Raw genomic sequence first — 14,964 nt, 5'->3', positions numbered from 1 at the left:
TCATAGCAAGCATTTGGGGCCTACTTCAGCATATCATTAGGCTGGATACCTGGATACATGTTTTGGGTTCTGCTACCCAAAGCTTCAGCCTCTCTCAGGTCCTGTGATCTTTACCTGTAGAGATGCCCAATCTAAGTCTTCTTTTGTGAGTGTTCTTGCTACCTCACTGGAACGTACATTTTCATAATCATCATCCTCTTCAGATAAGTCAGGATCAATAAATGCTGATAGTTGGAAGTGGTTGGATGCTCAGTCACCATACAAAGTGTTTGGGATCTTCCAGAAAGTGAGCGATGATCCACAGTGCCAGCCCCTGAAAAGCCAGAATCTCACCCAGTTGATGAACCTGCTGTCCATCACCCAAACCATGAATTCTGGCCCTGTGCACTTAAATTATGAATATTTCTATAGTCCATGCTCATATACCTTCTATTATGTTAATTCTTATGGGAGAAATAGTTTCACTATATTTTGTATAATTAACCATCATATTTTTCAGGAAGACATCACAGGTGGATGGCAGGGGATGGGCACATTTCAGAGTAGAGCATGTATGTGATATAACAGTGATTGGAGAAGTCAACATTCACTTTTTTATTTTTTTGTCCATTTCAATTCTTGTTTAAGCTCTAAGTTTTATGTTTAATTTAGGAGATAAGAAAACCATCCCTAAATGACTTAATACAAAAACACTGAATTTTGTCTCCTTACTCACCTCTGTGTTTGGTGTTTGTTCAAATACCAGTGCTTTGAGGTGTCTTATACACTGCTAGTAAAATACAGTTATTTGGTATTCTTGATCTTCCTATTTATTCAGGCTTCTCATAGCACATCAGAATTAATGTGTTCATAAAGAACACATAAAGGCTTTGACATTGATTGATGTTTGCTCGTCTTTTACTATAGAGAGTTCTTAACACATAAAAAAGAAACAAATGTGAGGAAAGATTAGAAGTGTGAGAATCATCACGAAGCGAGTATCGTATAGCCTTAATTACTGCTATCCAGTGATTTGGTGCCACTAGGTGGCAGAGCAACAATTCACTCTGCAACAGCGACAGGTTAGGTGGCTTAAATTCCTGCTCCCAACCTTCAAGGCTTTAGTGCTAATATTGTCTATTGCCTTACACTTCTTAGTGAAGGCCTTTAAAATTGCAGTGGAACTGTCAACGATCCTACAGGTGACGGTACGCTTGTTAATGTCGGTCATACTTGGGAATTCCTATGAAGTGCTGTCTTTGAGAGGGCCCAATTTGGAGGCTATATAGAGGTCACTTTTTTGAAGATTATATAACAGTGCACTTAGTTCTGCCACTGTGGTAACCATGGTGAGGGGACCACAAGTTAAAGAAGTATAAAAAAAGTATAAAAACAAGGGGATAGCAGCGGATGTTGTCTACCCAGATGTCAGTAAGTTCTTTGACACTCCCTCCCATAAGATCCTCATAGAAAGGGTGATGAAATATGGGCTGGATGAGCAAGCAGCAAGGTGGAATAAAATACTGGCTGAAGTGATTTCAGAGGGTGGTGATCCACTGATCATGAAGTCTAGCTGGAGGCCAGTAACCTGCAGTGTTCCCCAGGGTCCATACTGGCCCCAGTCCTGTTCAATGTCTTCCCCAGTGGTCTGAAAGATGGGGTAGCACGTACCCTCAGTGAGTTTGCAGATGACACAAGGCTGGGAGGAATGTGGATACATCATGGGGTTGTGCTGCCATCCAGAGGGGCCTGGACAGGCAGGAGAAATGGGCTGCCAGGAACCTCGTGCAGCTCAACCAGAAGTGCAGAGTCCTGCACCTGGGGAGGAATAACCCCAGGCACCAGGACCTGCCGGGGGCTGCCTGGCTGGAAAGCAAAAAGGATGTGGGGATGCTGATGGACACCAAGCTGAACATGAGCCTGTTTTGACAAAAGACCTATCTATTCCTTTAGCAAAACAGAAGTGAAGAACATAATGTATACACCAGAGTTTACATGCTGTGCTGCTTCTGCCATAAACATCTTATTTGTGATTATCTGGTAGACTGTCTGTACTTCTTCAAAAGCAAGTAGTGTCTGGTCATAATGAATGCTGAATGTCTCCCCTAAAAATTTCCCATTTATTTTAACGTATGTAAATAATCTGTCTGGGTGGAAAAAACAGGACTACATACTGCACAACAGATAAGTGACCTTCCTAGTGAGTAAAAGTATGTAATGTTTCCTGTAACTTTGGAACTTAAGAGATGGCTTCTAATAGAAAGGTGTTTAACATATTAACAATATATTATCATTATTATCCTGAAGATGTTACTGTCTAATTTTTATCCTGTATATTGAGTCTATTATTCAATGCGATTTATTCTGTTAACATCACTCACTTGCATGGGTTTGGCAGTCCTTTGAACAGGATCCACAGAACTGCCACAGGTTCCCTTTACCTAATCACATGGGGGTCAACACCACTTTGTCTGTGGGTGAAGGGACTTGCAACTGAACCCCTTCTACCATATTTTTAATACTATGTGGGCTGTAGCTAAGAGTTCCTGTTTTATTTTAAATTGTTACTGCCACCATCAGAAACATGAGCTGACCTGCAACTAATAAGGGAAACACTGGGCAAAATGTCCAGGAAAAAAGAAAGATTCTTCCACTAGAATTTGAAAAAAAAAAAAGCACCTGCAAATTACAGCCTCTCCACACCCTGCAGAGCTGCCTGTTGTTCATATGTAATGATATGATATGATTGATATGATATGATATGATATGATATGATACGATACTTTTTGTTTATCTCATGACACAGTGCAAGAATGTAAAAGACAGAAAAATAGAAGTAACCACAAAAAATAAAGTATCAGCATAATAAGAAAAAAACATGTCAGGATCTCAGCAAGCATCAGCCTTGGGCTCACACGATTCCACATGGGTATATCTAACCCAGGCTGGGTTTGCTGTCATGATAGCCTGCCTGCATCACCACAAAAGTCTGGGTGTGGGATGTCTTGAAGAACAGTAGCCAGAATTCATCTACTGTTATTATATCTGTTTCAAAAAGTTTTCCTCTCTATATAAAATAAGGATATTTATTTTTTTCAAAATGTTGCTTCTTCTCCATATATTAAAATACAGTAACTTCAGGATTTAGCCAAATTCCAAGTTCTCTCTCTGATTATTTACCAAGAATGGCTACAACATACATTCTTTTAACAGCCACATATATCATATTTACAAAGTACACACCAAGGTTTTCCACATTTCATGAGTAAACTCTAGTTAAAAGCACTTAACAGGAACTTAGTTTTGGGGGACAAGACAAACAAGCCGTTATGTTCTGCAGCAGCATTGCTAACAATTATTTTCACTGTGCCTAAAACTGGGGTTACAATGGAGTCTGACTGCTCAGTGTAATTCTGAAAGAAGGATCAGTTGTCCATTTAAGATGCTTTGTGTTCCTAGAAACTGGGGCGTATGAAATGCATTTGTCAGTTTTAAAAACATTTCCTTCCATTTATGCATAAGATACACAGAGAGTTAGTGGCAATACTGCCCCCTGTTAATTGCTCAGCTGGTATCAGTTTAAATAAAGGAATAGGCCTTCAGTTAGTGATGACTGGTACAGCTTTGAACATTTTAGATGGAAAATGTATAGAATAATTTCAGAAGAACAATGTTATTTTCATTTTCAATTCAGTAACATTTCCCCCAAAAATGTTAGAGAATTTCACTGCGTTAAGAGAGAAAACAGGTATAACTTGATCACAGGTCTAGATTAGGTTTGACAATGACTTGTTTTGAATCCTAAATGCATAATCTATTTGTGTGCACCTCGTTCATATTTTCCCTTACCATCTCTGCATAGATGCCAAAACACAAATTGCCAAAATGCAAATTGAGCTGCATGTCAATGCTGTGATGTATGCACACCAAGATCTCAGCCAAATGCAGATGGATCAGGAGCTGCTTCTGTCTAAAGTGGGAAAAGAGTCCAGGGTTCTGGAGATGCTGACACTGTCCCAGTGAGAAAAACAACGCATCTTCAAGGATGTCAGACACAGGGAGGGGGAGAGGTCCATGTAAATAACATTTTATATTTTACTGTGTTCACTTGCAGAGTGATATAACATACATGTACTCTCTTCTAGGGTAAAATAGGAATGCCATACAGTTTTGTTGCTGCATGCTTTTCCTAAATGGACTATTTTTAAAGGATCAACAACTATAACTGTCATGCTACGAACAAACTGATTTGTCTGAGCCGTGTTTCTCTCCTTCATACTGTTCTTAAACTAAATATTTTCCATGTATGTGAGCTAGTGGCTTTGGGTTTCTGTCAAGCAGCAGATGTAATCCAGGCTCTAACGATGTCTATATTTAGCTCAAATGCTAACAGCCTGGTTGTGTGGAAACTAGGTAATAATATACTATTATGCTCATTGTCCTAGCCACATTGAATCTTTGGTGCAGAATTGCAATGAAGTCCCTTGCAGAACTAGGGTCGGTTCTCACCAATATTCTGCCAGGCAAAGGAGGCTCTGTGAGCTTAATTCTTACAGAAAGTTGATATCCTCAAAAACCTTACTGATCTCAGAACAGACAGGGATACATCCTCACCTTTAGCAGCACAGAGCCTGAGCAGGAGAAACCATCCTGTTACATCAGAGGATGTTGCTCATAACCCACAGTAGCCCACAGTAGCTCAAAATTTGTAGTTTTTGTTTTGTTTTTGTTATATTATTCTGTCATTTATTCTGTCAGGTGCTGTCAGTTATGTTACATTATATTATATTCATACAATAAAACCTACCAATCTGTTTTACAAAAATCATCAGAAATCCAATGTTTACCCAGGTAGATCAAATCTGACCATGTCTATGAAGATAAGTCACTTCTAGCTAGTCATCATCCTTTCCTGACACAAAAACTTTTCATCATAAAGCTTTCCAGATCAGGAAGATAGTCTGTTTCTCTGTCCACCAGAAGAATATGGCACACCAGAAGTGCATAAATAGTGCATAAAGGTTGCCAAGCTTTTGGGAGTTGATTTACCAGGTTGGCTGCTTTGGGGTTGACTGGTTGGGACTTCTTTGAAGAGGTGAAATATAGTGAAACATTCCTAAGTGCTCAATAAAATAAATAATATTTGGGGGGAAGGAAAGGGAGAAATGGCTAAAATTTTCAGAGAGGAATGTAAACCCTTCTGTGAAAGTTGTGATCAGATAGGCTGGCAGTCACCAGTTTGAAATACTAATGGTTCTTGGAAACATCAGGCTTGTAAACCAGCCCCTCTATCTGCCTGATATGGCCAAACAGGTTGCATATGAACACTTTTCCTTCCATAGCAGTATTTTTCTTCCATTTCACCGACTATAACATTACTCTTAATAGGTGATGGTAAATTTCATCTGAAAGTCAAGGTTCAGAAAAGGTCTGGAACTGCTGCGGAGTGAATGCACATAGGTGGCAGCACTGCCTCACCCTGCAGGGTACATTGCCACTCACCCTCAGCAGCATCTGTGCAGGCAACCTTTCACACAGATATTTTTTATTCCAAAACTGCGGGCAGGGCAGAACCATAAAACATGCTCCACCGTGAGACAATCAAGGATTCTTCATGGAAGAAAGTGAAACAAATGCTATAAAAATGCATTCTAAAAAAAGTTCCCTGACATTTTAGAAATACTTTTGTAAGTTGAAGGGAAAATTAGTAGAAGTAAAAATCATTCTTTCACCTTCTTCTTTTTTAACTGCACTGTTTCTGGAAAAAGAAACAAAAATAAAATAAATGAAAAATATTTCTTAAGCTCTGGGAGGTTTTGAATTTTAAGATTTATTCAAAAGTATCTTGGTCATCGCACCTCTACTCTTCAATTTATAGAAATTATCTTATCAAGAGAGTGATTAGGTCACTGATACTATAGGACAACAGAGAAAATAAAAAGATGGAATAAGGCAAAAGTACAAGGGAAGTAAAACAAAACCCCAAAATGTAAGGAAGAACACATATGGGAGTCTATTTCCATTTCTTCTTTCATTTCCTCATTTCCTTTCTTTCACTCAATTATTTTTTTCACTACCATTACTTCCTCAATTTTTTTTTCCCCCACAGAAAAAAAAATATTTTTTTTTTCTCCCTTCTATCCCTCCAACCTTTCAAATGAAATGGAGCCCACAGGTACATACCTTTCATTTCCTGTATGCTGTCAGAATTTAAGGCAGAAGTTAATGCACAATTCATATATTGTCAATATGTATTTAAAAGAAAACTTGTTTCATAGACATGTTACTTTCAGGGACAAATCCATCATTTACAAAGCAGGTCAGAAGCTTCTTTGTAATAACATTTGCAGAAGCTTCTCTGTAATAATAACTGGATAATCATCTTTAAGCAAGGAAAAGAGAAGATGGAAGGTATGCACTCATGCAACCAGTGAAAGGAAGTTAAATAAACAGGCATCCTCTCCAAAAGGTACACTGTAGCAGCAAGCTCTGGAAGAGCTGATGGAGCAGGTTAATTCAGAATTTCTGAACAGCGCTAAGAACAGAAATCCTCTAATTTGTCCTTTAATATAAGGAAACAGACTGTATTCAATGTTCTCAGCACAATGAGTGGTAAAACAACTTTTATGTCAGTCAGTCCTTGACATGGAAGCTCTGCCCTTCCAGCTACCTTGGAACTACAAACTGTGATTTAATGAAAGACTTGACCCAAAAAGTTGGACTATACATGGGGGACAAGTGTCGGTACTAACTTTATGCCTGGAAGCATTGTGAGGTTCTCCTCTGAACAGAACTTGCTATAACTCATTAATTAAATTTGGATTATGGACTGCTGGCTTTGAAAAGGTACATAACAGACCATGGGAGTGGGGAGAGAAGTGTGTTTCAGAGGAAGATGCAGGACATGAATTGTGCAAACAATGCTCTTTGCAATTCTCCTGCCATCCTATCAATGTGACTTTCAGTACTATAAGATTAGGATCCTTTCACAGAAGTTTGCCTTTGCTGAAGACTCTTCTGTCATCAGAGCCCTCCTCAAAACAGTCCACTCCATGGACTGATTTTCAGGACTATAAATTCCCCTTAAGCACAACAGTTTGATGCAGGTTTACAGAAGACAAACAAACAAACAAACAAAAAAAAAAAAAAAAAAACAGCCTCAAGATGTTTTTTTGACAATGCCAGCCTCAGAAAACTCAATATACAAAATATGAAGTATGAAAAATAAAAAATTACAGAAAAGGAACTCAAGTGTTTCATGTTGCTTCATACTCCAGCCATCATAAAGAAGCTGCCACCTCACTGATAATTCTAGAAGGAAACCCTTTGCTTTAGATGTTATTTTCAGCAATGGTGGGCATTCATAATACCATTTTGAATCTAAAGCACTGCTTTCAACATACTTTATGACTGAAGTTTTCACTGATATCAGTCATAAACCGTTGGCCTGTTTAGATATCAACCTTCATCTGAACTCCATAGTACATAGGCCATACTAAACCACTCTGGGTCTAACATAAACCTGAAAACAAAAACATAAATCTGTAATAGTCCTTGAAGTGAAAAGAGCAAAGTGACCAGTACCCACAACAAAATGAAACACGAGCTGAGCATGTACACTAAAATGTCATCTAAGTGTACTGTCAACAACACCACAGTCAATGTCCATGAAGATCATCCAGGACACAGTAGTCTCTAGGTTCTTTCATTTTGCCTTTCATTCTTCCTTTCCTTACCAGTAGCTCTAATTCTACCACCACTGTCTACCCCAAAATAAAGCACAAGATATTGGTTCTGAACACAGTGCTGAATAATGCCCACAGTCAGTGAAGGCTGAGACCGGGGATTAAGTGTCCACCTCAGACCCACCACCTTTGCTTGCTCCTCAATCCAACTCAACCTTAATCTGAAAAGATTAGGAAACTCTGACACAGAGATTGATATAAAACATTCCCCCAGTGCCTCCCAAGCCCAGCCCTTACTTCAGCCTCCTCTGAATCCTGTCTCCACTGCTGAGGAGAGTTCTCCCATTCCTTATCTGCTTTGCCAACCGGTAAGCATCTACATGCAGTTGTCTTCCCTATTTTTTTTTCCTATTGAGAAAGCATGAGGTCTTCCATTCAGGTGTCCTCCCGGCCTCTGTGGACACCAACTCTCATAATCTCCCAGGGTTCATTACCAAGCCAGCACAAAGAAGGAGTCATCTGTCTCATTCTCACAACCCCTTCATGCTCCCTCCTAAGTCGACCTCAAGGAGGCATGGCCCAGCTGAAGTTGACCTCAAGGAGGGGTGCTTGGCCCCCTCTAGGAGAAGCTCACCTTAGCCCTACAGGTCCTCTCATGCCACCCAAAAAGTGAGGCTTCTCCACTCTTGTTTGACCTCTATTCACATGCAAAGCCACTCTGTTGCCAACAGGTAGTCAAACAGAAATGACTTCTTTCTCCATGGTTCCCTCTTATTGTGGCCTACCTCCTCCTGGCACTATGAGATAGCCCAGAGCCAACTGTTCTGGCTTCTGACACTCTTCCTTGTCAGCTCCCATTCAGTCTTCTGTCTCTGCAGTGGACTAGGTTAGGATTGAATTAGGACTGGGATTCCGAAAATGATGAATGGAAAAGTCCAGATTTGTGGTGATGCTTATAGGGTTCCCAGGCCTGTGAGGATGGTTGGAATGAGAAATGATCAAGGACTTATTGGAAAGCATATACGTGTATGGTAGCATCTCCAGCCTACCTCTGACACCTGGGGGAAGGTTGAAATGTATACATGTCTGTGTCACATATGGGGCTGCAGTGGGAAAGAGCAGAAGGGGAATCTTCACATACAGTTTAATAACCATGAAAGTGCTGGCTCCTACTTTTACAATCAGTACCCTAGGATGAACATTTGGTGGCTGCAAAGGCTAAATAGACATAGGAATAGGCTTGGTAAGAAGCCCTAGCATTTCTCTCTTCCTAAGCTTTGTCTTCTCTCCCTTTCCTTTAATCTTCTGTAAAAGGCAGTCAGACCATTTCCTAGAATCAGGCTTTAAGACAATCTGCTCAGACTCCTTTTTTTTTCCTTCTGAAAACCCTTCAGCTTCTGATAATTTTAGATACCTTTCTACCATGAGAGATATCTCCATTGACTTGGATTTTCAGACTGGATGTCTGCAGACAGTAGCAAATAGTAACCTTGGGTTTTTTCTCTCCAGGTGTTGACTAACCGGGCAGAAAGCTCACAACCTTGATTTAGGTATTAATACAAAAGGCCAGAGTAGGGTGTGAAAAACTTCCAAAGAATTTTCTGTACCTTAGAGCTAGAGACTTTTTTTATAGGACACAATTTCTGGAATTCTTTGACGGGCCACATAAACAGAGATTTCTTTTTATTTTGCCATATCTCATAAGTCATGTTGTCTGGATTCAGGTGGTCTGCCTCTGTTTGTCTGCTGAGTACCCAGTTTCAGAGTTCAAGGTGAAGCAGGCAACAGAATTACATCTGTAAAATGTCTAAGTCTAAACAACTGTTCAACACTGAGCCACGGGGAAAAATAGTCTTGTTAAAGTTGATAGCAAGTGCATCTACACAAAGTCTAGAGGGAGTAAGGAAAGTTAAGATGTTTAAACTTCTTTTACTGTTCTTGAGAAAAATACAGGCTTGTGTCCCTTGCTGGGAATAAAGTGTGCAGCACTTAGAATCCACCTTTTATCTGTGGACTACTTATTTTGAGTATGGGTCTTCAATTCACTTTCTCTTCCAGTTCCTCTCACTCCCTAACACCAAACAAACAAACAAACAAAACAAAATCAGCAAGACCATGTCTTCTCAACCATTAGCTATGAGGGTCTAAAGGCTAATAGCAACAGTTAATCAGAGCCCATTATATCACGGTGATGTGGATCCTAAAAGAGCCTTGATAGGACCATGACATGGGATATCCGTCCTGGAAGGAGTCCACACTGTATGGACACAACTGGGTTGTTTTAGTGAAGGTTTCTCACATGTCGTATCTGGGAAGCTCACAAGAGGTATACAACAGACCACTACGACCATGGTCCCAAGAGTTGGCTGAAAAGGGAGGCTCACTTCACTGCAATCCTACATAAAGCAAAATGTGGTGTGTTATAGATTTTCATGCAGAGCTCCATCCTACCTTCCTAGTTTCTTTCTACTTTGTATAAGGCACTGGAGGAGAGACAGGTAACACAGCTGTGGCACTCAGCAGTTCAAGGGTAATGTGTCTGTTGCTTCCCTCCTGGATCTGAGTGCACTTGGATGGTGGCGCTCATCCTCCTCTCCTGCCCCCTAGGTCCTGGAAACAGATCCCAGATCTCCTTGGCTGTCTGTCCCAGTCAAGACACTCGTACCTCTTTCCTCTGACAGTCCACAACAAATGGTGAACATGAAATCCTCACAGCACTTAAAAAACAAAACAAAACAAAACAACAAGCAAAGTATTTCTTACATTAAGGGGATTCAAAACAAGAACTTGAATGTCTGTCTTATTCTTTTTTTTTGCTGTAGATGTGGTTTAGGTCACTGCCTTCCTCAAGACTGACAGTCCTAAGAAAATAATATTCAACTCATCGAATTAGTTTATGTGTGATATAGGAAGCTGAACAAGAGGCAAATTAGATTCCAAAGTATTTTTCTGAATATGGCTAAAACAATGAAAAAAATTAAAAAATGCCTCTCCCATCTTAGAGGCATTTGATCCAGTTCCCACTGAAGACTACAGGTGAAATAACTAGAAACGTTTGTCTGAATATAGTGGACTTTGAACTAGGACCTCACTCAGAGTCATTCACACACTGTCTGGTAACTGGAAATAACACATAAACAGCTTTCCTCTCGCTGAGACGTTAACCCATCATTTCAGGGATGTCCCGGTGATCCCTCCTCTCTGATACCTCACACTGCAATGTCTCTGCATCATTCATAATGCTATTCAGAGCCAGCAAGATTTCATGCCACCCTGATGAAAATCGTACACTTTGCTCGTACACGAACACGTCAGTTATTATCTGAACTCCGCCTGGTACAGAACATTACAGCAGGCTCTTCAGCAATGCAGCAGATAGCAAGCACATCCAGCCTGTCCTTTGCTGTAAACAACTTTCCTTTAACCTATTTTCAGACACACAGCTGTCAGGTCCACAAGTACTTAAAAAAGCGTTTGAAAGGCTGGGTTGAACATTGTTGGTGACAGCTCAGTTTCACTCATAGCATAGAATAAATCTCTTCTACAGGCATAAAAACTTTCTTTTAGGCTAAAGCAAGGCTATGTAGCAGGTACACACAACAGTCGGGATCAGACATTCCATATATTTCTGCTGAAGCTAGAAAACACAACATTTTGGCCATGCTGTAAACTGTATATCAGGTGTGAAATTCATTTTTGAAAATGTACAAATGAGAAACTTTCCTAAAGGAAAGAATTGAAAGAATAAGGCAATGATATATTACAAACACTGGTCACGTTGGTCAGCGTATTTCCAGAAAACATTTGTTGAAATGAAAAGAGTAGGAGAGGGCAGGACAGAAACAGGGAAGAAACTGTGGAAAAAAATAACTCAGCTGACATGATTGCAAGGAAATTGTTATGGGGCTATTTAAATCAAGAAAGGTGATGCTTTCCTGGCTCTGGCCTGGACCCTCCCCCATTTCCCAGCATCTAGCACACACAGGCAGTGTCTGGGTCATGGGACATATCCAAAGGCATGCTACTGCATTTTTGGTCCCTTATCAAGATGCTGAGTGACACACTTCAAATGCCACCCTCGTAACGCTGTGGTAATTGGCATGCTGAGCGCAGAACTGTGAGAGAAGCTCCTGAGGGGAGTCCAAAGGTCACCTGCATAGCTGATGCATCTGCAATGCTACCTGCTATAGACTGACGGAGTACCAGGAACTATCCTGCTGAAGCATTACCATGTCTTCTTGCAAGCTGATCAATGCAAGTGTAAGTTTGGCAATGCTGACAGGTGTTTAAATTATGTTAATACAAGCAGTAAACAAAAAGCACCCATAAAGATATTCAAAAGTAGAAAAGATAGCGAGGCACGTGGTTCCTATCGTGGCGCTTAAAAAAGAGCAGGAGAAAAAGCTTTGGATAATCTACATCTGTGCCCTCATCCATTTCTTTGAAATGTTGGAATGTGTTTCTTTGCACTGGAGGAGAAAGGTAATGGCAGAGGCAGCGGATGGATGGAAATAACCTGAAGTGATTTGTGTTCGGATGAGGGTGCCATGACTCCCTGGAACAGGAGCATTTAGTCTCTAAGGTATATAAATAACATCCTTGGAAAACTGCAAGTTGCGGGTTGTAGCCTTGTTTTATTTGGCTGCCCTAACTTTTAACTGGGGTTCAATAGATCCAATTTTTCAATTTCAGACCATTAAAGAGAAGAAGAAAAAGAAGCTGTAATTTTTTTGTCTTGACTACCTCATGATCTTTTCAGCACATAAAGGTCACCTACAGCAGATATCAATAATCACACTCTTTATAGTTGCCTTAAAGTTCATCATTTTAGCGAACCACTTCACAGGTTACTAAACCAAACCAAATTACTGCTCAGCGCGAGTGAATTGGTGCCTTTCCTATATAATTTTATATGTTCCCTCTGGGTCTTCTCTACTCCAAGGTCTTCAAGCATTTGGCACAAGATTTGAAACATGAACTGACTATAAAGGGCTAGAATTATCTGGATGTTTCAAAAGTACAATTTTAGATAGATTTCTCCAGGAATGGTTAAACATGGAACACACCCCCTTTTTACTTGAAAGAGAAAACTCTGGGAGTCAAAGTGCTGTAATCCATCTGTCTGTGGGACTGGGGGCAGAAATTTTTCCCACATTTTCAAAAGTACAGTGAAATTCAGGATGTTGGTCAGACCTAGCACCTAATTTTCCAAGGCTAAATGGGTTCACAAATCTGACCCAAGTCTCTCAGAGTTGCAGAGTCTCATGGCCTTTAGTAGGCAGCCACAGTGGAGTCACACAAATTACAGACTGCTTTTCAAAATGCAGCCCACCACTTCTCTGAGTCGTTCTCATGGGAAGTGTGGATAACATTTCCATACACTGAAGAAGAAGAGAAAAAAATGTAATGAAGGTTTGACTAAGGTTTTTGGTTTGTTTGTTTGTTTAATGGAAAACATGATAGAGTGTTTCTATTAGTTTACTTTCACAAAATCTGATTGTTTCCAAGGCCTCAGAGAAGGTCACCTTCAATAAAATCACATCCCAATTAGGATTCTTGAATCCATCAAGGATTCCATGTTTGGATTTAGTACCTACAATTAAAAGATGCTATGTTTCCATGTATGAGAAGAGATTCACATAGACATCATTTTACATGCATACTCTGTTCTAGGACAGTCTAAAATACCGTTAGGATTAAATGCAGATAACACTTCTTCCCTTCAGTGTCACAACACCCATGCAATAGCAGTGTACATGTATCTTACTGACATGATTACTCCTTTCTGGCTGGAGCTACATCTTCATTTTTTGATAAATTCATTTTCACTGTTCCTTAAGATTCAGCATTTAAGGAGCTGCAAACAAGGAACAGGTTTTCAGGCTTCCACAACAGCATCAGAGGGAAGACTGCTGTTCCAACAGCGAGCCCAGGAGAAGCACTGCCCTCCCTTTCAGTTGCTGAAAGCCAGCAAGACCTCTGGTGCTGTTCACCAAGTTTTCTCTTCGCTAGTTTATCATCCAGCAGTTTCAAGTAGATTTATTAATTGATTTGATTATTAAAATGTCATAACTTCTCTCCAATGCTGAATGAACCAGAGTGTAAGCTTGTATTTCTTTCTAGGAATGAAGAAATCCTCAAGTATTCAAACCTACTTAAGTACGTATTAATAATGACTAGCTGTGAAATGGAAGGCTTGACAATTCACACATCAACAGCAGCAGTGTGACTGTATGAAGGGAAATTATAATGTTTCCTATCAGGTGTAAGTAGAGATCTTGAACATTTCAGATAAATCTATTTTTGTGCACTGAAAACCTATATTGTTATCAATGCATCTTTTTCCATTTAATTTCATAATTCAATTGGTTCCACAGGAAAGAAAGACATTTCTCACCTCCATTTCACAGACTGTGTTCTCCTGCTAGTATGACTAGCATATTGTAACATACTGCTATTATATGTTACTATTTTTTTTTCCCAAAAAAGGCTTCATGAAACCAATGCCTGCAAATGTGTCATTGGTTTTATTATTTGTATTAATGTATTAGTTTCCAAACAGGAGGGAATCAAGATTTGTATCTGTGCATATTTTGAACATTTTTAAAACAGATGAACATGCTGATTAAAAACCTACTTTCAGTGTTTTTGAATGTCTAGGGGTCTTTTCCCATACAGAAACTAAATGACATATGTTTGTGAATGCTTGCATAGAAACATAACCACCGCAATGCATTTAGCATACTGGTGTCATTTAAACCAGTGAAATGAAGAAAAATTAAACTAGTATGTCATTTTATGTCACTTTACATATATTGAAATCCTGGAAACCAAATACCAGCATAGCTCTGGTTATTTTATTTTTCATTTCCGTGACTATTGGATGAGCACTACATTGAAAATTTAATTTGAAAATTCCAATGTGTGCAGAGTAATAAAGGATATTAAAGGAATTACAGCAAGAATAAAACATACTAATACTGCATAGTGAAACTCTGTGTATTTTGTTAGAGTCTAGTATACCACGAGATTCAAACAATCCCACAACTAATGGAAAGCTTCCCTTGTTTAGGCTTTTCTTAATGTTCCAGCAATGTTGCAGTCAATGATTTACCCATAATTAGAGGCCTGTTAGTCATATGACACACAAGCATTGCAGTACTATTTCAGAACCAGTGGCAAACGATCTTAATTGTGCTGTGCAACATTTTTTTATTGTCCTGTTACTTTACCAGGACTCTTACCACACAAACTTTGTTTTCATATTTAACCGCAGCTATTATGATGTAGCCTGAGGTTA

Source organism: Aythya ferina (genome assembly GCF_964211825.1).
Source record: "Aythya ferina genome assembly, chromosome: 2".
Lineage (NCBI taxonomy): Eukaryota > Metazoa > Chordata > Aves > Anseriformes > Anatidae > Aythya > Aythya ferina.
The sequence above is the reverse complement of the archived record's forward strand: the minus strand, read 5'-3'. Positions refer to the sequence as shown.